The sequence below is a fragment of the Muscardinus avellanarius genome (genome assembly GCF_963383645.1).
Source record: "Muscardinus avellanarius genome assembly, chromosome: X".
In the NCBI taxonomy this organism is placed as follows: domain Eukaryota; kingdom Metazoa; phylum Chordata; class Mammalia; order Rodentia; family Gliridae; genus Muscardinus; species Muscardinus avellanarius.
The window spans coordinates 11773179-11800481 of record NC_137792.1 but is presented as its reverse complement, the minus strand read 5'-3'; positions in this window follow the sequence as shown (position 1 = coordinate 11800481).

The following is a 27303-nucleotide window of genomic DNA, read 5'->3' as shown; positions in this document are numbered from 1 at the left end:
AAATAAGCTGGTCGTGGTGGCGCACATTTGTAATTCCAGTGCTTTGGAGGCTGAGACAGGAGGATTGCACAGGTTTGAAGCCAGCCTCAGATACTTAGTGAGGCTCTCAGCAACTTAGTGAGACCCTGTTTCCAAATAAAATATAAAATAGGTCTGGGAGTATAGCCCAGAGGTAGAAAAGCCCCTGGGTTCTACCCCCAGTACCACCAAAAAATAAATAAATAAATAAAAATTAAAAAACAAGTCAGGTGTGGTGGCACACGTTTGTAATCCCAGCAATTGGGAGGTTGGCAGGAGGTTTGCTGTTGGCAGAGAGCTTCACCTACTTAGTGAGGGCCTTTGCAACTTAGTGAGACTCTGTTTCAAAATAAAGAAAAAAGTAAATTAGGGCTGGGGGTGTAGAGCAGAGATAGAACACCCTTGAGTTCAATTCCCAGTAATATACACACACATTGAAAATATGAAGATGGACTGGCTATTTGCTGCTTTAGGGAATTATATCATAGGGCATTGTGGCTATGTTTTTAAAACTAATCTTTTTTTTTTTTTGGTGGTACTGAGGTTCCTGGAAGCCCTTCTACCTCCGGGCTACACTCCCAGACCTATTTTTACATTTTTTTTATTTGGAAACAGGGTCTCCTAAGCCAGCACACGCGGCTGGCTTCGAACCTGCGTGATCCTCCTGTCTCTGCCTCCCAAGCGCGGGGATTACAAGCGTGCGCCACCACGCCCGGCAAAAATAATCTTTATCTTTTAAAGATATGCCCTGAAATATTAATAGATGAAATAATATAATGTCTGATTTTTTCTTCCAGATAATACATAGAAAGGGGAGGGAATGGGTGAAACTGACTATGATTGCTGGACGACAGGGCCATGTGACTCTATATTCAACTTTATTTACCTTTGTGCATGTTCCACAAAAAAGTAAAAAGTCACATACATATGCATTCAAAGAAAACCGACTAGGACTGGGAAATTACAGCTTTGTTTTTCTCTTCCTCCTTAAGTTGTGAAAACTTAAGCTAAAATGCTTTTATGTAACCTGCCATGGTTTAAAACATCTTAAATTATTAAGTTGGGAGGCACATGAAAATAATAAAAATAACAATACAAACAACAAAGGTAATTTTAGAGTTCAAATAAATGTTACCCAGTTAATGAAACCAACTCCCATGGTTCCAAGGTGGACAACTGTCCAGGCACTGCACTTCTGTGGTATGTCCATTGTGTCACCAGGAGGCTAGTGCAGGGGTGGGACTCAGATGCCAGACCAAGCTTCCCTAGCCCATTCCCTGCCTCTTTTGGAAATTCATAGACCATTGAACCAGTACTGACCTTTTCTGAACTGCTATCAGAAGCGATGGTCTGACAAGTGCACTGGCCCGTATGGAAAACACAGGAGTTAACAAGAGGGTAGTATATGCAGGATGCAGTGGTTAAAGACACTGGTTACTGGTTCTGGATTTGAATTCAGAGCTGTATGACCTATGTAAGCTTTTTTTGTGTGTGACACTGGGGATGGAACCTAGGGGCATTCTACCACCAAGCTATACCCCCTGCCCTATGTTTCAGTCTTTTTATTTTTGAAACAGGATCTCACTGAGTTGTGAAGAGCCTCTCTAAGTAGATGAGGCTGTCTTTGAACCATGATCCTCTAGTCTCCACTGCCCAAATGCTGGGATTACAAGCGTGCACCACAATTCCCGGCTCCTAGGTAAGCTATGCAACTGCTTTTTACATCAGTTTCCTCATCTTTAAAACAGGAGAGGTGAGCCGGGCGTGGTGGCGCACGCTTGTAATCCCTGCGCTTGGGAGGCAGAGACAGGAGGATCGTGCAGCTTCGAAGCCAGCCGCGCGCGCTGGTTTAGGAGACCCTGTTTCCAAGTAAAAAAAAGGAAAAATAGGTATGGGAGTGTAGCCCGGAGGTAGAAGGGCTTCCAGGAACCCCAGTACCACCAAAAAATAAATAAATAAATAAATAAAACAGGAGAGGTGAGAATGGCACAAATATCATGGGGTTATTGTACAGAGAACTGAGGTCAAGCATTTAGAACAATGCCTGTTACATGATAAGCCTTTCACTAACGCCAGCAATTGTTATCACAATTGACAAGTGAGTCTGTTTTAAAACATCCTTGAAACAAGATTTCTTTACCCACAGAGCATCAGGCAAAAGCTCAAATAACTGGCCATCTTTCTCATTCTTTGCTATGCAAAGACCTCTATTTTAGTCAACATTCTCACTGCTATGACCCAAATACCTGACACACACAAAATTTAAGGAAGAGATATTTTATTCCTCATGGTCCTGGAGATTTCAGTCCATACTAGACAGGCCTCCAAGCAGGAGCCGGGGCTACAGGTCCTCAGAATATCATGAGAGAACAAGTGCTGGTGTTGTCTCAGGGCAGCAGGGCAGAGAGACACAGCCGCTTAGGAAAACATTGCCCTCAGCCTGGCCTCAGCAACCAAAGCCACACTTCTAACATGGCCACCTTGTTACACATGAGGTCTAGGGGATATTGTGTGTGTGTGTGTGTGTGTGTGTGTGTGTGTGTGTGTGTGAGAGAGAGAGAGAGAGAGAGAGAGAGAGAGAGAGAGAGAGAGATACTAGGAATACTAGGAATAGAACCAGGTGTTCTACCTCTGGACTACACCCTTAGACCTATTTTAATTTTATTTGAAAAAGGTTCTTGCTAGATTGCTTAGAGCTTGCAGAGTTGCTGAGGCTGGCTTCAAATTTCCCATCCTCCTGTCTCAGTCTCCCAAATACTGGAATTATAGACATGTACCACCATGCCTGGATTAAATTTACAAAGGACCTATAGCCCAGGCTCCTGCTGGGTAGCTGGTCTAACATTGACTAAAATTTCTATAACTGTGAGTAAATTATAAGTTGTAAATTTGCAAATCCCAACACACACCACATATGAATATAGATTTCTTACTTCTGCTTATTATACATATATAAGGTACAAGAAACAAGCCACATTCCATTTACAAAGGAGAAATACGCAAGTTTGTATCCTTTATTAATTTGAAGATATGTAGGTAGAATCTATCATCACTCATTCTTTTCCCACCAGGTAATACCACATAGTCACCTCTCCATAGTCACCTCACTCTCTGGCACATATTTCTATCCTTAATTATATTTTCAGTTCTCCTGAGAACTGTCAAACATTTTTACGCTTATATAAATTATAAAGTCAAGAACAAAAATGTGCTTTTAGTGAGAGTAAGATATAGTTGATCTTATGAATCTGAATAATTAATTAGTCCACATAGAAAACCATTTTTAATGATTCACCATGAGCAAAATAATTTAGACAAAAACCAACTGATGAAGTGAGTGCTGGCCAGGATGGAATAAACCTTCTACCTTCTAATCTCCCCACCAACTACAACCATAACCTCTGGGCAGGACACAAAACAACAATAAGAAACAACTGTGTAGCCAGGCCTAGTGGCACACACCTATAATCCCAGTACTTGGGAGGCTGAGTTAGCATTGTAGGTTGGAGACCAACCTTAACAATTTAATGGGATCCTGTTTCAATCTAAAAAAATACAAGGAGAGAGGTTAAACATAGAGTGCCTCTGGGTTCAACCTCTAGTACCCCCCCCAAAAAATGGGGAAAAACTGCCTGAGAGCTGAAAATAACAAAGGGAATTCAAACCTTGATGAAGTCAGTATGGTGGTGAATTTCTTGTTTTGTTTTTGTCCTCTTGTCTACCATTTTTGACAACAGATTGGCCTAAGTTGCAACTGTACAAGTGACTCCATCTATCTGTAGCTGTCCCTCCCCTAAGTCCTCAGTCCTCTCTACTCAACTGCGGGAAAGACCACAAATGACAGTTTTTTTATGGACTGTGCCTGGAATTGATACACACTATTTCTGCCTAGACTCCATCAGCCCAAACTTGGTCATATGGCCATCCTTAACTTCAAGGGAGAGGGGGAAATGTAGTCTAGCCATGTGCCCAAGAGGATAGTAAACTACTGTACTGATGCTTGTCCTCACTAACTAGTTGTGCTATCTAAGTGCTTTGGTTGGAAAGGAGTATACAGGGAGCTTTATGAACATATAGGAGGAAATTCTAAATCAGAGTGGAATGGCAGAGACCAGAGGAGGCTTTCTGAAGGACAGAATATGAGTTTTGTAGAAGAAATAGCATGTGTAAAAATAAGGAGTCATGCCACATTGCTGGAGAGTTTGGGGGCCCCTGCTTGTTCCCTCTTCCTTAGTCAATGGTATGAAGCATATGGGAAGGTGAGCCTGGAGAGGGAGGCAGAGGCCAAAAATGCAATCCAGGTAACCCTGTACTTTTGCTGCTGGATTTTAAGCAGGGGCGCAATAAAAGCTGTTTTCCATTTAGAAAGATCCTGATTGTGATGGGAAAGATAGATGGAGATGGGGGTCCTCACTGTTAGAACACTTAGGACTTTTACAATGGCCCAGGAAAGAAGTAAACAGTAGAATACAGTTATAGAATCAGATATGAGGTCTGAGATCTGAGTCAAAATTGTTTATTTTCTGTGCTGGAGATTGAACCCAGGGGCATTCTGCCTCTGAGCTATATCTTCAGCCCTATTTTATGTTTTAATTTAAAACAAGGTCTTATTAAGTTGCTAAGGCTAGCCTCAAACCTGTGATCCTCCTGTCCCAGTCTCCCAAGTGCTGGATGAATAAAAATGTATAGGACTAATCGCATATGGTACTTAAGATTATAAGAGAAGTCAAGGATAGTTTGTTCATTTAATTTATTAGTTTGTTCATTACATTGGTCAACAAATATTTATTAAATGTCTACTATGCGGGTTCCTTCAGGTGTTGCAATGTCCCTGTTTATAGGAATAGCAAAATCCCACTGAGAGGAACTCGAAATTTTACAAAGTTTCTCCATTCTTTTTACCTTATATTTTCCTCACAGCATCCCAGCGAGGTAGATTTCAGTTCCATTTAACAGAGGCTACAGAGGCACTGAAAGTTTGAGGAATCTGTCCCTGATATCACAATAATGGCAGAATTGTATCTGCTACCCAGGTGTTCCGGTTCCAATTTCTGTTCCTTTATCATTGCGCCTCAGTCTAGCTGGGAGATAAAATATCCCATTCATGGACTGGTTTCCAGTGATTCAAGGCAGCCTATCACAAATGTCAAGGGAAGAGACAAAGGTAGCAGGAAGCATACTTCCCTATCCCCTCCCTGGGCAGCTTTCTAGAAAGAGGACTGTTGACTTGGTTGGCTCTCTCTGAGCGCTGAACTCATGATTGCAAATGCTTTTACCACCCTGATAAGGTTATTTTCTTCAACACAAAATAATCAAGGTGCACAAAAAAGATTCAGCAAATACCTGGGCCCAAATGGTGAGAACTAAACAACTCTAAGTAAAAGCCTGTATGTAGCAAACTATAAGCAATACCTAAGGTAGTTCTATTGTTCGTTTTCAATCATGCCTTACCAAAAATAAAAATAAATTAAAAAGCCTGGAAAACTGAGCAAACCTTGGTTTCCTTTCTAAGTAGTTCAATGTATCTTTAAAAACATGGACTGGGGAAGAAGGAAACTCTCTAAAGCACACGATGTACTTAAACATATTGAAGCCAACCACTAAGCCAAGCATGGGAAGGAGGGATGTGGAGGAAATAGGGTGGGGATTGGGTAGGAGCTAACTGGGTGATGTGTGCATCTATGTACACACAAGTTGTTTACCCCATTATAATGTATGAATACAATGCACCAATAAAAAATTTAAAGAACATGTCAACTTAAAGATGTGCAAAAGAAAAACTAATCTAAAGTTGGAACTGTATGAGGAATTGTGTGGAAAGAGACAGGAGAACATGATTGGGGTGAGAAGATGTTCTATAGCTTATTTTGAGTGCTGGTCACTCAGATGTTTGCAACTCATAGGTAAAGAGCCCTTAAGGTCTGTCTAGTTTATGTTAATTATACCTCATTTTCTTTGGTAATGGGGATTGAACCTAGAGGCAGTCTACTTCTGAGTGACACCCCAGCTCTTTTATTTTTCATTTTGAAACAGGATCTCATTAAGTTGCTCAGTGTCTTATTAAATGGCTGAGACTATCCTTGGACCTGTGATCCTCCTATCCCAGCCTCCCAAATACTGGGATTACATGTGTACACCACCACATAATTTTGTTTGTGTGTGGTTCTGGGGGTGGAAACCAGGGGCTTTTTCTACCTCCAGGCTATACTTTAAGACCTATTTTATATTTTATTTGGAAACAGGGTCTCAGTAAGTTGCTGAGAGCCTCATTAAGTAACTGAGGCTGGCTTTGAACCTGTGTGATCCTCCTGTCTCAGCCTCCCAAGCTCTGGGATTACAAGTGTGCACCACCATGCCCGGTGACATAATTATTTAATGTACAAAAAAGTCTACTTCTGGGTGCAGGTTTGAGGCCAGATTCAGCAAACTAGTGAGACTTTGTTTCAAAATAAAGAGGGATAGGGGTATAGCTCAGAGGTAGAATTCTCCTTAGTTCAAATCCCAAATCCGCAGTGCACAGACATATGGGTGTTTCTCTTTCTCTCTCTCTCTCTCTCTCTCTCTCTCTCTCTCTCTCTCTCTCTCTCTCTCGCACGCACACACACACATACACACACACACACACACACACACTGTACAGTATCTCAAAATTATTATTTTAGGGGTATGTTTATAAAAATGCTTGATAATCATTGTTCTAGGCATACACAAAACAAATCTCTTTTTTTTTTCCCTTGGCATGCAGATGTTGGCATGAATAACTACATGAATGCAGTGGGTCATATGGAGTGGAGATGCCCACGATTTTTTACTTTTCCTTATGACCATGCAGCTTGACTCTAAGGTAAAGTGATCTAAGACACATCATATTATTTGTGTTTTTCATTGTTCAATTTAGTGTTTCCATCATATAACTGCTGAGGATTTTTATGCTTACTAACCTTCTCTAATAGAATAGGAAAGAAGGATATGGAATAAAATCCATCAGGGAAAAGGTTATTATTCACATAATTTAGTAAATGAATACATTTTTGCTAGTCTTTGTAATCACTCCCACTGAGGTCCTCTGTTTTGGATGAAGAATGTAGGGATTAGAATAACTTTCTATGAGCCGGTCGTGGTGGCGTGCACTTGTCATCCCAGTACTTGGGAGGATACAATGGGAGGATTGCAAGTGTGAAGGCATTCTTGACAAGTTAGCAAGGTCCTCCGCAGCACAATGAGAGCCTATTTCCAAATAAAAAATAAAAATCAGGCTGGGGGTGTAGCTCAGAGGTAGAATGCCTCTGGCTTCCGTCTTCAGTGACACACAAAAATAACTTTTCTTGTAAACAGAGCCCCCCCCCAACTTGATAATCTAGTTCTAGAGAATCACTCTCAAATCTACATGAACTTAGAAAAATTTTTTGGCATGCAGATGTTGCTATGAATAACTCCATGGATGCAGTGGGTCATATGGAGTGGAGATGCTCAATAGTGACAATTTTATCCTTGACCTGGCTCTGGTTATCATTTCTCTGCAACTTGCCGATTCAGCTAGGCCATAAAAGCCTTAATAAGCAGCTGAATCCTCTTGCAACGAAGGCATAAAGCCCTGGGCTTCTTTAATCTTCTGGCACAGTGAAAACAAGTGACAAGGCGAACCTGTCCTTCGATGAATAATAGTCCTGTCTCCTGGTCTTTCTTCATGTATGCTGCATGGCTTCAAGACAGTTTGTCAGTGATCCATGTTTTCTGTAGCTGCTCTGTTTTCTGAAAGGCCATCTGATTGTTCTTCTGGGCTTAAGATTGCTTCTGAGCTTTCAGAACTGTAAGCCAGATCTGATGGTTTCACTGAGCTGCACAGATCAAGAAGTTGGCATTTTTCTTTTCCATATAGATCTTTGGTTGTAACAACTGGAAGTGAAATGGCTCTTTGGCAGTCTGGGCCATCAATCTTTCCATTGTCCTTTTCAGGTGTGGCAGTGATGGCAGCATGGAGAGAGAGAGAGAGAGAGAGAGAGAGAGAGAGAGAGAGAGAGAGAGAGAGTGAGTGTGTGAGTGAGTTGATTTGGAACAGTATCTATCCTCAGGACCTGCCACAGAAACATAATGTCATCACTTGTCCTCAGAAGTAACTTCCACATTAGGGCCACTGCCTAAGCATGGAGAGTTCTCCAGGCCACCCCCCCCCCATTTTGCCAGTCACGTTTTTATTACTTGCATTCTCCGTTTTTCTAGTTGTTTGATCAGTCCCAGCAGCTTGGACTGTTTTGTCCCAGCCCCTAGCTGTTCCTGCTCTGTCTTTTTCAGAATCCAATAGCTGTGGTGCCTGGGACAGTGGAACAGCCTGGTCCCCTTACTAGGATTTTGCCATGGATTTTTCCCCCATTTTTCTGCAGATGGAACTTTTCTTTGCACTTGGCTTCTTAGCTTGGAATAGCCATGTCACGACCTTGGAGTAGTGGCGACAAGATTTCTTCTTGCCTTATCCAAGAGACAGCTTAGATTATTCATACAAAAGCTCTGACAAGCCGAGTCTTTCTCCCCAGAGGTCTCACCACTGTACTGTGTACTACAGGCTGCTCCTGCTGGGCCTAAGCCGCTTCACCCCTGTCCAGTGGCCCAGACACCATGACCGCTCCAACAGGGAACAGGCCGCCTTTGTTCCTGCTGCCTGCCAAACGTTCTGAAGTGGCAGGTCTGATTGTACCTATTGTACACATAAAATCAATCCAATTGATTTTTTTTCCTCGGGAGAAGCTACAAGCACTAGCAGGTGTTGAACATTGCGTAAAAGTGGAAAATGATGCTATTTGGGGGCTGAAGAAATTGCAGTTGGTTGATTGAAACTTACACCCCACTCCCTGGCTTGCTCCTCTGTGGAAAGTAAGGGGTGTCCATCACAAGGTTCCAAGGTCTCAGCAGCATTTCAAAAGAGTGTATAGCTGAACATATTTGAGAGATACTTGTTTCCCTGAAACAATTTATGTGTTCTGGGTTAAAACAGTATCTTCTCCCATGTCCCTCTAAAATCTGTGACCACTTATCACCTTGAAATGTGCCCTTATTTGAAAATAGGGACATTGCAGTTATAATTAGTTAAGACCCATAGGAGAAGACATGGATGCACACAGAAAAGAAGGTTATGGAGTAACAGGGCAGATATTGGAGTGATGGAGCTACAATCCAAGGGAGTTAGTTCAAGGACTGCTGGCAATTCTCAAGAGCAAAGAAGGATCTTTCCCTAGAGCCTTCAGAGGGAGCATGGTTCTGCAGACACCTTGATATTGGATTTTAAGTCTCCAGATTGAACCCTGGGGTATTCTACCTCTGAACAACACCCCCAGCTCTTTTAATTTTATTTTTTATTTTGAAACAATGTCTCACTAAGTCACCACTCACTGGCCTCAAAACTGCAATCCTCCCATTTCAACTGCCCAAATACTATAATTACAGGCATGTGCCAACATGCCTGGAAAATTTCTGGATTTTTTTTGTACTGCACATTGAACATAGGAGCATGCTATCTCTGAGCTACACCTCCAGTCCTATTTTATTTTTATTTGAAAACAGGATCTCACTAAGTTGTTAATGGGCCTTGCTAAATTGCTAAGGCTGGCTATGAACCTGCAATCCTCCTGTCTCAGCCTCCCAAGTACTGGGATTACAGGTGTGCACCTGCACATTTTTTTGTGGTTTTAAGCTCCCCATTTTGTGGTATTTTGTTTTGATAACCACATGAAACTAACGTCATCTTCCTTCACTGTCCATACTCTTCGTTGTTTCTAAATTCATCACTAAGTCTCACACTAATGAGAAGAGTGATTGTGTTATGGTTCATTATAGTGATTCTGAGGCCAGATTACATGGTTTGGGATCTTGGTACTGTCACTGATCAGCTGTGTGACCTTGAGCAACTTAACCCACTGCTCTGTGCCTCAGGTTTTCTGACCAGTAAAGTAGGATTTAAATATTAATGGTTTATACATGTTATTTATTTATTTGTGTGTCTGGGGATAGAATCCAGAGGCATTTGACCTCCAAGCTACACCCCCTGCCCTATTTTTTATTCTTTACTTTGAAACCAGGTCTCACTAAGTTGTGGAGGGCCTCACTAAGTAGCTGAGGCTGGCTGCAAACAGCGATCATCCGGTCTCAGCCTCTCAAATGCTGGTATTACAAGTGTGTGCCACCACGCCCGGCTTTATACATGTTATTTATATGAAACGAATGTCCATTGGGTTGAAATGGCCATGTGGAAATGGGAATGTTTCCATGGAATTAGAACATGAGCTGGACCTTTCAGAAATGGGAGATTTGATCAAAGGCCTACCAGATGGGAGAAACATAGTGAGCAAAGGTTTGCTGGGGGTGTGATAGTGAGCAGGGCAAGATTTTATTAGACTAAGACTTCCCAACATTTTCTCCATGATGGCCAGCACTGAAACGTAATATTTTCATACACAGGGGATCAGTGAGGCAGCTTGCAGCTGGATCCTAGAAGTCACTGTCCAAGTTCTTGAGGGACAGGGGAGGCAATACTTTAGCAGAACTGTAATTCCCTCCCAACACCTATGGAGAAGCTCAGGCTTTGAGCAACTTCTCAAACTGGACTGTGCATTAAAATGCAGATTCTGATCTCCTAGGTATGGAAGGGGACCCCAGAGTCTGCATTTTTTTGGCACCAGGGATGGAATCTAGGGGCATTCTACCTCTGAGCTACACCCCCAACCCTATTTTTTTATTCTTTATTTTGAAATAGAGTCTCACTGAGTTGTGGAGGACCTCACTAAGTAGCTGAGGCTGTCCACAAGCCACAATCTCCCTGTCTGAGCCTCCCAAATACTGGGATTACAAGGATGTAGCACCATGCCCAGGGGACGCTGAGGCTTCTGGTCCAAGGACCACACATTAGATCAAATCCTTGATGGGGAAGCAGGGTGGGAAACAGAGGGAAGTGTCATGTGTATATTTGTTTGCATCACTTCATATCTAATTACAACACCCCATTAAATGTCCAACAAATCCTTGCTATTTGGAGTGTGGCTCATGAACCAGCAGACTCAGCATCACCTGGGAGTTTGTTAGAAATGCTCAATCTCTTAGCCGGGTGTGGTGGCATATGCCTGTAATCCCAGCATTCAGGAGGCTGAGACCCGAGGATCGTGGTTTGCAGACAGCTTCAGCTAATTAATGAGGCCCTTCCCAACTAACTGAGACTCTGTTTCAAAATAAAGAATAAAAAATAGGGCTGGGGATGTAGCTTGGAGGTTGAATTCCCCTGGGTTCCATCCCCAGATCCGCAAAAAACAAACAAAAAAAAAAAAGAGACAAAGAAAAAGAAACGATCAATCTCAGCTTCTCTCATCCTTAATCTTACTGAATCAGAATCTGCACTTAAATCAGGTCCTCAGCTGATGGACATACACACTAAGTAACAGTAGTCAAGAAGTGCTGGATGAGAGGACTCGGTAGCCCAGCTTGCCAAAGGAGGATGATCTAGCTGTTTCTGTTCTCAGACCAGGCTATTCATTGGATCCTCTCAGGCCCAAGCTGAAGCAGCTCAATTAAATAAAAAGCCTCTGCAAGTGGGGTTCTGAGAAATCATCTCTCTCTCTCTCTTTCTCTCTCTCTCTTTTACTGGGAGCTATTATTTTAGCTTTTATTTTGAAACAGGGTCTCCCTGAGTTGCTGAGGGCCTTGTTAAACTGCTGAGGCTGGCCTTGAACCTGTGATCCCCCTGTCTTAGCCTCTCAAGTACTGAGATTATAGGTATGTCCCACCATGCCAAGCTTACTAGTATTATTATTATTATTATTATTATTGGTGGTACTGGGGTTCCTGGAAGCCCTTCTACCTCCAGGCTACACTCCCAGACCTATTTTTACATTTTTTATTTGGAAACAGGGTCTCCTAAACCAACGCGCGTGGCTGGCTTCGAACCTGCGCGATCCTCCTGTCTCTGCCTCCCAAGCGCGGGGATTACAAGCGTGCGCCACCACGCCCACGCCCGGCTTACTAGTATTATTTTTAAATTCTCCAGTGGGTTTTTTTTTTTTTGTGTGTGTGTGTGTGTGTGTGTGTGTGTGTGTGTGTGTGTGGTACTGGGGATGGAATCCAGGGGCATTGTACCTCCAAGCTATACCCCCTGCCCTGTTTTATTAGTCTTTTTATTTTTTTGAAACAGGGTCTCACTAAGTTGCAAAGGGCTTCGCTAAGTAGCTGAGGCTGTCTGCCAACTGTGATCCTCCAGTCTCTGCCTTCTGAATGCTGGGATTATAAGCGTGCACCACCACACCCGGCCTTCCAGTGATTTTAATGTGCCACTAAGGCTGATGAGACACCCTGGACTAAAGAAGGAGCATGAAACAGACTCAGTGAGACCCAGACCATGCCAAGTTCTTGATGGGGTTTAGGCCTTCTGTTTCATTCAGCCTAGCAGAGCATAGTAGTTCAAGGCATGGAGTTTAGAGCACTGAGCGTCTACCTGGTTTCAAACCCTGCATCGTGCCATTTCCAGCTGGGTGATGTCAGGCAGGGAACGGACTTGACCTCTCTTTGCCTCTGTTTCTTTAAAATGGGGATGGCAATAACAGCAGCTGTCTCCTAGCATGTTTATGAGAAATAAATGAGTAAACAGGTAAAGATGCTCATTACAGCGTTGAAGTGCAAGGTGAGCATTTGTTCCTTTAAATGCATTTCTTATTCTTTCTCTTGGGGTCATAGAAGGTTTCTCACGTTGCTGCTACCCCGCTCCATCTTCAGTGCTAGGTTTTTGGGCAGCAATCACACCTCTGATTGGGCGCTCAATAAATGCTTGAGGAATGCATGATTGAATGGTTACAATGCCCCCTTGTGTATTCAGTGAGTAGAGATAAAAAAGCATACTGTCAGTTATTTTTTTTAATTTTTTTGTGGGTCTGGGGATAGAACCCAGAGACATTCTACCTCCAAGCTACACCTTCAGCCCTATTTTTCATTCTTTATTTTGAAATAGGGTCTAGAGGGCCTAAGTAGCTGAGGCTGTCTGCAAACCATGATCCTCCTGTCTCAGCGTCCTGAATGCTGGGATTACAAGTGTGAGCCACCACACTTCTATTATCAGTTCTTGATAGTAGGATAGAAATGTGACCAACTCTTCTGATGATACAAGAAAGAAGGATGACTCTGGCCTTGAGACTTTGGCTGCTTAAACTGAGGAAGTAGCTGACAAGGCAGAATCACTTGGTTACCTAATATGGTTACTACCCAAATGTCCATTTCATCAAAGTACTGTTTTCAAATAAACATAAGGAGAGGATCCTGAAGCCAACTCATTTGTGTACATGTAGTAAAGGCAAGGGCAGTGGCAATTTTCTTCCTGGTTATGTGTGTGTGTGTGTGTGTGTGTGTGTGTGTGTGTGTGTACATGTACACGTACATGCAGGCACATGCTGCATACAGACTGGAAATGTAATGACAATGTGGCACAACAAATGCTCTGCAGTGAGCACTTTACATGATCTAGATAGAGGTAACATCAGATGGCTTGGCCCAAATCCTGCTTATGCTATTTAATAGCATTGCGATATTGGGCATATTTTTTAGCCTCTTTGTCTGCAAGATGGGGAGAATAACAGTACTCATCTTTCAGAATTATTAGGAGAATAAACGTGTTCCCACATGTGAACCATTTAGCAGGACACTTAAAGGTTCAACCATTATTAGAGATCAATCATTATTATTGTTACCATCATTAACACTATCAGCAACTTCCATCACTCCCCTGGTTCTTTCCCTTTCTCCCCTCCCAGCCTCTTCACTTTGTGCTGAATCATCTGTACCGTGCCTTCTGTTTCTTCTCTTTGCTCTCTCCCTCCTATGCTAGAGGGACTACCAAAAATTTTACTCTTCAGGATTTTACAGGCTGAGCCCATCACAAAAGCACCTGGTTTAGTCTGCTTTTTCATCACTGTGATCAAAATAACTGATAATCAAAACGTAGAGGAGGAAAGGTTTATTTGGCTCTTGGTTTCAGAGTTTCACTTAGCCACCTTCAAAGCAGAAGCCACAGTGGCAGGACACATGGTAGAGAAAAGCCACTCTCAGTCATGATGGCTGGAAGCAAAGAGAGTGAAAGGAGGGGGTTTGGAAACACCTCAATATAGTCCCTAGCCATGTCCTACCTCTGAACCTTGCTGCATTGGGGACATGCTCTCAACCCATGAGCATTTAGGGGATGTCCCAGACCCAAACCACAACAGGGCTGGGGAACTTGGGGGGGCTGCAATCTAAATCCTTTCACCTAATGTTGAGCAGATGCCCCAAGAGGGGGATCTATTCCTAATTCATACAAAGACCAGGCAAGCTGTGATGGGAACTTGTCAATGGTGTAGGGAAGAATAAGGGCTTACTGACTATAGTTCATACTCCAAGGTTTTCAGATCTCTTAGCTGCGTAGGTCATGCTCACCTCAAATATCCTTCACTTCCTTAAAGATATATGTACAGATTAAATATTGAGAAATCTTTCCAAAAAGACCAGTGAATAAGACTTTTTTTGGAGGGGAGTTATTAATATCAGTTTTTTCATATCAAGCCAAAACTATTTAACCTAAAAATGGTATGTACAGCATTTAAGAATGCTCTGTGGTGAGCACTTTACATGCTCTAGAGGGAACATCAGATGTCTTGGTCCAAATCCTGCTTATGCTAAAAATCAAAAGTTATTACAACACCTACAATAACTATAATACAATTATTGAGGCTTAAATATGATATAAATTTATTAAGGCTTAAAGATGATGTAAGATTCTTTCAAAATTTTGCATAAGATATAGATATCTAATGCCTATGGAATATCTGCCACAGATCACCTGCATGCAGGAAACTGACCTTAACTTTGGATGACATATTTGAAAATTTCATACTACTCATCATTTGTAGTCATATATAAAACATTAGATACTGGGAAATAATAATATTAATTTACTGAACATGTGGCCAACTAAAGCTGTATTCCTTTTGCAACAAGCTCCTCTGCCTTTCTCTGAGATGCCCACAAGTTCAATATAAGGCTAAATGAACAGTTCCTACTCTAAAGAGTATTACTGAGAAGGAAATACGTATTGCCCATTTCACTGCCTTTTCCATCAAGGATAGTCACCTTTGTAGTGAACAGGGTAGAGGCAACATTGATAAAATATGAGAACATTTGAAAGATGAACCTTTGGGACCAACACTATGGAATCTTAGAAAACTGAGAGAGCTCACAGACAAAATCATTGACATACAGACCAATGTGGAAAGTCTGAAAGTGGGAAATCATTATTCTGGGTTTCAAAAGGTGAAGAAAGTAGACTTGGCAAGCTCAGGACTGAAAGCTTAAGCAAACCTTGCCAGATTCTGGGACAAACCAGCCTCTTATCAGAACTAGAAAAGAATGTGCCAAATACTGTGCTTTGGGCCTGCACTTGGCCAGACAAAATCAGGTGGGACTCACCTAGTATGGAAACCAAGTTATGCACCACTCCATGTATCCATACCCATTGGCATGTGTGTCTGGCATACAATAAACTTCCCCTCTACTTTAGCAAGTGTCAGTCATTTAGTCTGGATGTTCTCTCAATTCTCTAAGATTTCATTGTGTTATCCCCAAAGGTTCATTCCTTCAAATTTTCTCTTATTTTCTCAATGTTGCCCCTACCCTACCTACATCATATAGGCAGGGGGCTAGAAAAATATCAAATAATTTTAATGGAAAGCAATGATACAAAAATATCACCAGCCTGAAAGCCATGGGTGATATATAACAAGATAAAATTAGCATGGCTATAAATCTTGTACAAGGGTTAAAATAAAATTCCACCTAATATGTACAAATTAATATATAGTATTAGTTGATTATATATGAATATTTCATGCATAAGTTGGTATATAACATATAATATACTGTATATATAGTATTCATATATTACATATTAAGATATTGCATAATTACATAAATAATAATATAACGTATAATATGTCGCAAGTCTACATTATAATTTTTCTTTTGGTACTGGGGGTTGAACCTAAAGCCATTAAGTCTCTGAGCTACAGCTCCATGCCCTTTTTATTTTTCTGGTTTTAGAAACAGAGTCTCACTTGGTTGCTGAGGATCTTCCTGCATTACTGAGGCTGTCCTCGAACCTATAAACATTCTGTCTCTCAAGTACTGGGATTACAGACAGATGCTACCACACCTGGCTTATATTATTATTATTTTGCATATGCTTTAGACCCAGAAATTCTACTTGTAGGAAGTTGCTAATAAAATTTGTATGTGTAGGTAGGTGGGGGAAGTGGTAGAGACTAGAAGTAAAGTCAACACAGAGCTAATAATAACATTAAAATATTGTAAAACAGCCTATAAGTCAGTGGGGATTGGTAACTAAATTGTGGTAAATGTAAACAAAGAAAAATAAACAATTTTTGAAAACTGTGCTGTTCCAACAGTGTTTCTTAAATTGGGATTTGAAAACCTCAATTTACTAAAGTGCTGGCTATGCATATTGGTTCCTGAGCCCTTCCCAGAATACTGAATCAGAATCTTTGGAGGAGGGTAGAGAGAGGCAGATTTTTAACAGGTATTCTCAGATAATTTTGATATTCACTTAAAATTTAATAATTATTGTAGCCAGACATGTTGGTTTATGCCTGTAATTCCAGTACTTGGGAGGCTGAGACAGGAGGATCACAAGTTAGAGGCAAGTCTCAGCAAAATAGAAAAGTGTTGAGGGTTTTCCCAGAGGTAGAATGCCTCTGGGCTCAATCCCCAATAACACACACACACACACACACACACACACACACAAAAAAAAAAAAAAAAAAATTACTGTTTAAAAAGGTAAAGAAAAGAATTACTGTTAAAAAAGAACCCTTTTAATGGCATAGGAAATATTCATAGTAGTGACAAAATAAGTTCTAAAACTTTTATGTAAAACACACACACACACACACACACACACACACACACATATATATATATATATATATATATATATATGAAATTATGGAAAGACAAAGGCTGAAGTGGCAACTATGTTTAATATATTGCATTTATAGAAAGCAAGTATGCAGGAAAATGGAGATAGTTCCACATTATTCTGTATCTGTCTTATCTACCTGCAATATTTCAATGAGAAGGTCAAGTCTATTTAGATTCAAATAGCATTAGATATAAGAAAAATGGGAGAAGGGAAGTCAAAGATGGATTAAAAGTTTGTAAAAATTAATTATATATGATGGCACATGCCTGTAATTCCAATACATGGGAGGCTGAGACAGGAGGATTGCAGATTCAAGATTAGCCTCAGCAACTCAGTGAAGCCCCCAACAAGTTATTGAGAGTCTATTTCAAAATAGAAAGTGAAGCCGGGCGTGGTGGTGCATGCTTGTAATCCCTGCGCTTGGGAGGCTGAAACAAGAGGATCGCACAGGTTCGAAGCCAGGCGCTTGCTCTGGCTTAAGAGACCCTGCTTCCAAATAAAAATATAAAAATAGGTCTGGGAGTGTAGCCAAGAGGTAGAAGGGCTTCCAGGAACCCCAGTACCACACACACACACACAAAAAAAAAAAAATAGAAAGTGAAACAGGGCTGGGGATGGAGCTCAGAGAAAGAGTGTACCTGGGTTCAACCCCCAATACCACCAAAAGAGAAAAAAAAACGAAGAATGGTGATGTATTAATGGAACAAAGGAATTAAAAAGCAAAGCAAGAAAAGACAGATTAGGGAAGAAAGAGGAGTTAGTTTTGAACATGGAAGGTTGGAAGGACTGATGGCATGTCTAGAGGGAAACAACCAAAGAGCAGTTGGGATTCTGGGTCTAGACTTCATGAAACTGAGTGGAGCTAGAGATAAAGATTTAAAGACAGTGAAAGTTATAGGAATAGATTAAACTAAGGAGAAAGATAGAAAAGAGACAGATGAGAAGGTGACCAACGTCAGCTCTCCAGAGAATGCCTTTGATCAGTGGAAATGAAAGGAAGGAAATCCAGCAAGGCAATGGGCACAATAGAAGAACCAGGAAGATCCATCATCACCAACCACTTCCCAAAAAGATTCGAAGAGAAAGTCAAAGAAGATGAAGACAAGTGTTTGTTTGCTGGATTGATCACATAATTCAGTGGGGGACCTTCTACAGAGGAATGGTGGCATTTGTAGCCTGGTGGTAAGGTCTTAAGGAACAATCAAATGGTGCCAAAGACCAAAGTGCCAGTGCAGCCATTGCTGCATTTTGAAGCCCCTCTCTCATTACAAAAAAAAAAATGACTCTGATTTTCATGTTCTTGCACAATGGAACCGGGACAATCTTTCCCTAGTGTTTCCCCCCCCCCAAGGAAACTGAATTGGAATTTGTGTTGTTCTTCCTTTCATGGAACTTTAAGTCGCCCTGTGCAGTACAGAGCATATCTGTGGGGCATATATTCCAAAAGCCTCCCCCCAGTGAATACTTGACTCCTATGCTAGTACCAAACCATATTTCCAGGCACTGTGATACTGCAACAGTTGATCTGATAACTGAGACAACTACTAGGTGACTAACAGCCTGGTAGTGTGTACTGCGTGGGTATGCTATTAGAGATGATTTATCTCTCAGGCGGGATAGAATGAGATGGTGTGATATTTCATCATGCTACTCAGAATGGAGGGCATGCAATTTAAAACTTATGAATAGTTTATTTCTGGAACTTCCTATGTAATATTTCCCTACTGTAGTTGACTGCAATTAACTAAACTCATGGAAAGCAAAACCACATATAAGGGGGGACTGCTGTGTAATTTTTCAAGAAATAACGTATAGTTCTCTTCCCTGTGGCTTTCCCTTTCTTTGCCCGTTCTAATTTCTTGCCACGCAAAGATTTGGGGTTAAACAAAGAGTAGAAGCTACCTACATTTTTCCCTCCCTGGCTTTTATCTCCAAAAAGCCTCAGTCTCTTCAGAATTGATATGGTGTCTTGCAGGGTGTGAGGCAAGAGAGAGGATACTTACAAGGGAAATGAGAAGGGTTTTCCTGAGACTAAGAAGAAAGTCCTCCAGCTGGAGACAAGAGAGGTGGGTCTGAGAGTCACAGGTACCTATTTTCTGCATCCTGAAATCTCTAGGAGAGGGGATAAATTTCAGACAGCTGAGTTGAAGGAGAGAAAATGGACTAAAACAAAGCCCCTAGAATCTAGAGATTCTGCAGCCCCCAACATAGCCAATAGGCTTGCAGAGTCTGAAGGGCTGAAAGGACACTCTGGGCTGGCTCTGTGACATATCACTAATATGCTGGACTGCCCGAGAGTGAGAGGGCCACCTTGATGTCTCAGCACCACCTGAATCCTGGGTCCTTGGTACACTCCAGAGAGTGTGGGAAAGAGTACAAGAATGTCTAGGACTAAGCCAGGCATGGTAGTGCATGCTTATAACCCCACTACTTGGGAGGCTGAGGTGTTGACACCAAGCCTCAGCTACTTAGTGAGGCCCTCTGTAACTTAGACCCTGTTCCAAAATATAAAATAGGGTTGGGGTGTCGCTTAGAGATAAAATTCCCCTGGGCTCAATCCCCAGTACTGTAAAAAAATAAAAAATAAAAGAGAATGTGTAGGACTAAATTTTTTACCAGCCTGGCTGGATGGGGGTGGATGCTTTATCCAAAATAAAGATATGCAATGTGTTGCACTAGAGGAAGTCAGGTTCTTTTTCTCGAGTAAGTACTTTCTTCACCTGGAAAGAAAACTAAGGGCTAGAGTAAATATTTCCAGGTGATGGGTCAACTGGTGTGTAGTTAGTTAGTTGGCAGGATAGGGAGAGGTTGGTAAACAAGTGACTCTGTTGTCTGAGAAATGAATTTTCATTCATCTCTGCTGATTAAGCTTCCTGTATCTCTGGCCAAAGTGTTTCATCTCCCTGGGCCTCAGTTTACCCATATAAGAAATGGAAATGTTGAATCGAGTGAATGCTAAAGCTCCTCCAGCAAACTAAGACTCTTTGGTTTTGTTCCCTCCTTTCTCTGGGCGAACTGGGTTTCTTATCTCTAAGAAATGAGGTGGATTAAGCAGCCCCGTTGCTGCTGAGCTCTTGTCAACCTGGCCTAGCACACTTGAGAAAACAGAAGGTGCTGAGACAGTTGACATTACTGAGCAGGCTATAAGTGTGCACTTTAGTCAGCCCAGATCTAAAATTTCAGACACGGTGCATCAGTCCATGCAGATTTCACTGAAGGGGCAGAGGCGATGAAACCGAGTTTGCTCTTTAAGCCGGAGCCATCCGGTGAAGATGGGTTTGCATACTAGTCTCAGAGGGCTAATTTATCACTCAGGAGAGAAATTTCTCATTAACACAATGTCAATACTGCTGGGGATTGGCTAGACCACCTTTGGAAGAGGTTAAATTACCTTTTAATCAGCATATGGAAGAACAAAGATTCTGTTCAGTCACAGCATAATAGCCTTGCTAATTTGACATCTTATAAAAGCCAAGGCAGTTCTAACTCTACCTGGGTGATACAACCAGCATCATTTCCAGAGAGGCAGAAGACAGGAAAGGTTTCTGTGGCTGTTATCCAAACTGGCATAATTGATGTGGGTGCAATGGGTTATAGTTAATGGTCTGTGTTTAATTATGGAGGCAGTGACACAAGGCTTGGAGGATGAGAAGCCACTAACCAGATGATGTACCACTTTCTCAGTTACAAGCTTGCTGAGTGCTTGGATAGAACCAGAATGGCAAGGTGGCCTTGTTCCCATGTTTCTCTTGGGATTGGGGCCTGATCCCTAAAAGACACAGGGCTGCACATATGTGATGTGCCCAAACTCATATTGACAAGGTCTCCTGGGACCAGTCCCATGCAGGCCTCACGTAAAAATGTTTTGAAATCTACTCTGGAAATCTATTTCTCATCTAAGCCAGGATGGTTTAAATGGATATATGCCCCACATTCAGCCACATTGGGAAAATGGAGTTTTCATCTTGTTTCATTCTCTAGAACCATGAAATAAGCAATCTTTTATCCAGAAGGTTTAAAAATAAAGACAAATCATAAATGCATGAAAAAATGCTCAACATCACTGGCAATCAGAGATGCAAATCAAAACTACCCTGAGATTTCACCTAACTCCAACTAGAATGGCAATCATTCAAAATGTACACAACAACAGATGCTGGCGAGGATGTGGAGAAGTGGGAACTCTAAGACATTGTTGGTGGGATTGCAAATTAGTGCAACCACTCTGGAAAACAGTATGGAGAATCCTCAGAAGAATGGGAACAAATCTACCATTTGATGCAGCAATACCACTGTTGAGTATCTACCCAAAAGAAAGGAAACCAAACTACCAAACTAATGCATGTGTATCTATGTTCATAGCTGCACAATTCACCATAGCCAAACTATGGAACCAGCCAAGATGTCCATCAACAGATGAATGGATTACAAAACTGTGGGGTATGTACACAATGGAATTTTACTCAACCATAAAGAAAAAAAATTACGTCATTTTCAGGGAAATGGATGGACCTGGAGGACATTATGCTAAGTGAGATTAGTCAGTCACAAAAAATAAGAAATCAGATGCTTTCCCTAATATGTGAGAGTTAGGGAGAAATGGGTCATAGGAGGAACTCTAGATGAAAAAGAAAATCCTATAGAGGAGCAAACAAGACAACCTAAAGGAGGAAAAAGGAGGGGGAAGAGGAAAATATCTAAAACAATTTACTTAAACATATCGAAGTCAACCATTAAGCCAAGAAAGGGAAGGACGGACGGGGAGGGAATGGGGTGGAAATTGGGTAGGGGTTAAATCAGTGATGTGTACATGTATGTACACACAAGTTTTTTACCCCAATATGATGTATGAATATAATACACCAATAAAAAATTAAAAATAAAGACAAATCTATTGCAGAACTGCATAGTATCACACCACATGCATTCTCAACTTTTAGCAATAGAACCTTCATATTTTAGCTGTGCACATGGCTATCTAGCTAAAGACTACATTTCCCAGCACCCATGATGGCAATGAGAGACCATGTGTCTAAGTTTTAACCAATGAGAATAAGAGGGATATGTATAGTGTCTCCCTCATTCTCTTAAAGGAAACTGCTCAACTTCCACTTACTGTGTTCCCATCATGTGGGTAGGAATGAGGCTATAATAAGTGGTGGTTCAGTTTCAGTTTTCAAGATAAGAAAGACCCCCTATGGGATGATGATCTCTGACGCGAAGGTTATCTTGTTTTTATCAATTGCCAACAAGCTTACACTTTTACCTAACTGGATTGTCTATCTTGTTTTAGCTGCTGTTATTTTGTTCTCTGTTAAAATATATTGTGATTAACATCTGTGAAGCATCTTCTAGTTCAAAAAACACTTTCGTCTGTGTGTTTTATCACAATTACACAAGAAAACCAGGCCAGGCAGACAGCCCTGGGAGTGGTTAAAGCATCTATTTGACAGGGGAGGAAACAGAGGCTCAGATAGGACATATACATCTACAGGAATACAAAGCTACACTGTGAACCCAGATCTTTAGACTCCTATTCCAGAGCTTCTCTTACTATAATACTTCCTTCCCTTCCCTGGAAACCATAAGACACAGTCATATATAAAGGGGGGGGGGAGTTTTCACTCATTGGAACTCATAAATCTCATTTTGATTGTTTAAGCAACCCATCGCCATCTAGTTCTTCTCTTCTGATTTCTATCTCTTAGCCCTCCAAAAACAACAAAACTAAGAGAAGCCCCATAAAACAGTTTTCTCTTTAAAAAAAAAAAAAAGCTTGATGGCAATGCTTAACTGAAGAAGAGCCTGGGGTCAGGAAGGGGATGTGTGTGCAGTGGGAGGAGTATTTTATCAGTGACATTGTTTAGAATTGCCAGAACATCATGGTAATAAAAAGCAGAGCGACTTGTAGTCAGTTTTATTATTGTTTTAAAATTCTCTCCGGGCGATGAAGCCCTCATTGCCTATACCCGCTTTCTGTGTGCATGCAGGACCACTTCCGCCCCTCCCCCTTACTACACCACGACATAATAGTTACGAAGGAAAAACGTAATGAAAGGTCAGAGTCAGTTCGCTTTCATCGTGCTCTCTTCGATATGTATACGTGGCTGGGAAATGGCTGGCACGTTGCTACCTTTGTAACCCATTACCTCCTGTTCCGTTTCAAAGGGCTTCTGTGAAGAAGAGGAAAGCTTGACTGTTTCCTTGGGTTTTTCCTTTCCTCTCTCTTATCTCCATAGTTACAAGAGTTGGTTCTGTGCATTTTTTTCCTAAGCTGGCATCTTGCCCAACTGAAATTGACGATAAAGGTTGGGAGGGACGGTTGCGATCTGCAGCTTGATTTCCCAGGAAGTTGGCTGTTTAGAAAGACAGCAGTGACGGCCGAGAGAGCCTGCAGATGGGAAGATGGCAAGTCTGAAGATTCCATTTTTTATTATAGAGCTGATGAATGACTCAGTGGTTTGGCCTCCTCCTTGGAGAAGCACAGAGAGATGATAGTGCCTGGGAGAAATCAGTAAAAAGGTTCTTTCCTTAAAGGCTTTATGGTAGTGTTGCCAGATTAATATAGACACCAGTTAAATTTGCATTTCAGATAAACAATTTTTTAGTAGAAGTGTATCCCCCAAATATTGTATGGAATATACTTCTGATAAAACACGGATGCCCAGTTATATTTGCATTTGACATAAACAAGGAATAATTTTTTTGATGTTAAGTGTATCCCATGAAATATTTGAGGCATACTTCCACTGAAATGTTATTCATTGTTTATCTGAAATGCCCATGAAATAGTCTCTTTTAATTCAGGAACAGCCGAGTGCTCGCTCTCTCTCTCTCTCTCTCTCTCTCTCTCTCTCTCTCTCTCTCTCTCTCTCCTCTCTGGGATTGAACATTGAACACAGGGACATTTTATGTTTGAGTTACACTTATAGCCCTTTTTATTTTAATTTGTTTTTATACTAGGGATTGAGCCCTGGGGCATTTTTACCTCCAAGTTATACCCCTGGCCCCATTTTAATTCCTTATTTTGAAACAGGGGCTCATTAAGTTGCAGAGGGCCTCACAACTTGCTGAGGCTGGCTTCGAACCTGCAGTCCTCCTGTCTTAGCCTCCCACATACTGGTATTACAAGCATGAACCACCACACCCAGCTTATTTTTCATTTTGAAACAGGTCTAGCTAAGCTGCTGAGGGTCTCACTAAATTGCTGAGGCTGACCTTGAACCTGTGAGCCTCCTATTTCAGACTCCCAAGTACTGATATTACAGGCATAAGCCACTATGCCCTGTTTTGCTTTTCTCTGAAAGGATTATATAGGCTGTGGGTCTATATTCATTGGTGGGTGGGAGTATGCAGGAAAGAAGATTAAGGGGGAAAGGATTGAAATTGAACATGACAGACTACAGTCTGGTCCTAGTCTGCCAAAAATTGACTGAATGAACTTGGATAAAGATCCTTACCTGCCTGAGCCCCAGCTTCCTAAAAGGAGAGGATTTGATATTCCCACTAAGGGTGAAATGATTATTTAGTATTACATTATTCCCATGCTACTAATATTTTCATGGAATTCATATTCCCTGAGATGGTAGAGCCTGGCACTGTCCAACAGAAGTAAAATGCAAACCATATGTATAAATTTCAGAATTTCTAGTAGCTAGTCAGGCATGTAATCCCAGTACTTGAGAGGCTAAGAAAAGAGACTCATGGGTTTGAGACTAGCCTCAGCAATGTAGCAATGTAGTGAGGTTTAGAAACCTAGAAAGACTGTTTCAAAATAAAATCAGAATGGGAGTATAGCTTGGAGGTAGAATGCCCCTAGGTTCAATCCCCAGTAACACCTATATGCGCGCGCGCGCACACAGACACACACACACACACACACACACACACACACACACACACATACACACACACAGAATTTACCATAACCATATTATGAAAGTAAAAAGAAACAAGTAAAATTAACTTTGTTTATTTATTTATTTTTACAGTGCTAGGGAATGAACCTAGGGGCATTCTACCTCTGATCTATACTCCCAGCCCTATTTATATCCTTTATTTTTATTTATTTTTTATCTTTTATTTTAAAACAGGATCTCATTAAGTTGTGGAGGGCCTGCCTCACGAAGTAGCTAAGACTGGTGGTAAACCTGTAATTCTCCTGTCTCAGCCTCCCAAGTACTGGGATTATAAGCATGCACCACCATGACCGGATGCAAAATTAACTTTAACTTTAATATTATATTTTAAAACTAATTATATTAAAATATTTTAATTCCAATATATAATCAGTCTAAAATATTGATGATACTGTTTAAATTCCTTTTTCTTAGGAAGTGGGAATTGAACCCAGGGACATTCTACCTCCATTTAAATTCTTGATTTGTGCTAAGTCTTCAAAATCCAGTGTTTATCTTTATAGCAAATCTTAATTTGGACCAACTGCATTTTTGTGTGTGTGTAATTTGGGGGTCTGAACCCAGAGGTGTTCTACCTCTGAACTATATCCCCAGCCTTTTCTCTATTTTATTATGAAACAGGGTCTTGCTAAGTTGCTGAGTGTCTTGCTAAATTGCTCAGGCTGGCCTTGAACCTGTGATCCCCATCTCAGCTTCCCAAGTACTGGTATTACAAACATGTACCATCACACCGGGCTCTTGGTGACTTTACAGAATATAACTAACACTATCAATGGCAATCAACTGTGCTTTATATTTAGAATATTTTTTAGAGTTACAGAAAAAATTAGCTGATATAAGTTTCCATTTCCCCTTACCTAATTACCCCATCAAACATTTGTTACAGTGAATGAATTATCATGAATGTATGGTTTTATTAACTAATGTCCACGGTTCATCCAGATTTCCTTAGCTTTTACTTAATGTGATTTTTTTTGTGGATAGCAGGATATCACATCATATTTAGTTGCCATATCTTCTTAGGCTCCTCTTTGCTGTAGCCATTTTTCAGACTTCCCTTGGTTTTGATAGTTTGGTAACTTTGACAGTTTCAAGGACTACTGACAGGTATTTTGGAAGCTGTCCCTCTATTGCAATTTGGTGTTTATCTCATGGTTCGATTGGAGCGATGGGTTTCAGGGAGGAGGATCAAAGAGATCAAGTGTTCTTTTTATCATATCATATCAGAGGTGCATACTATCAACATGATTTATGACTATGGATACTTGGCCTTTGCCATTTGGCCATTTGTCAGCTTTTTCCACTGTGAAGTTATTCCTTTTCCCCATCTTTTCCATACTGTGCTCTTTGGAAGGGAGTAATTATGTGCAGCCCACATTTTCTTTGTGGGTGTAGTACTGGGGATTGAACCCAGGGGTATTCTACCTCTGAGCTACATACCTAGACCTTTCTATTTTTATTTTGACACAATAAGTCTCACTAAGTTTCTAAGGATCTTGTTAGGTTGCTGAGGCCAGCTTTGAACCTGTGATCCTCCTGTCTCAGCCTCCCAAGTACTGAGATTACAGGCTTGACCCACCACGCCTAGTACATTAACCAATTTCTTAATAATAGGTGTTACTAATACAACTTGGACTTAGTATCAGAAGTACCCAAGCTCAAGCCAGGCATGGTGGCACATGCTTATAATCTCAGTACTTGGGAGGCTGAGACAAGAGGATCAACAACTTAGGGAGACTGTTTCAAATAAAATTTGGCTGAGGGTTTAGTTAGAGGTAGAATGCCCCTGGGTTCCAACAAACAAAGAAAACAAAAAAAAAGTGAGTGGATAAGGTGACAGTCTTTGTTTTTCCTTTGTAAACTTTTAAAATTGAAGACTAATATACATAAAGACGAGTGCACAAATTATAAGTGTATGGTTCAATGAATGTTTACAAAGTAAATACATCTGTGTAACCACCAGGCAGATCAAGATATCCAACAGGAGGTCTTTCTCTTTCTTTCTTTCTTTCTTTCTTTCTTTCTTTCTTTCTTTCTTTCTTTCTTTCCTTCTTTCTTTCTTTCTTTCTATTCCTTTTGTGATTCTGGAGATTTAGCCCACGAATATTCTCCCTCTAAGCTATACTTTCAGTCCTTTTTATTTGTTGTTTTGAAATAGGGTCTCACTAGGTTACTGGGAGCCTTGCTACATCGGTCAGGCAGGGTGTGATCGTCCTGTTTTAGCCTCCCAAGTACTGGCATTACGGGAAGACACCATCATGCCCAAGAGGAGGCTTTCCTGGGGTTCTAGAAGTGCTCATTTCCATGTTATACTTCATAGTTCATGGAACCATAGACAACACTTCTGAAACAACTAGGATAGCATCAGTATTTTTT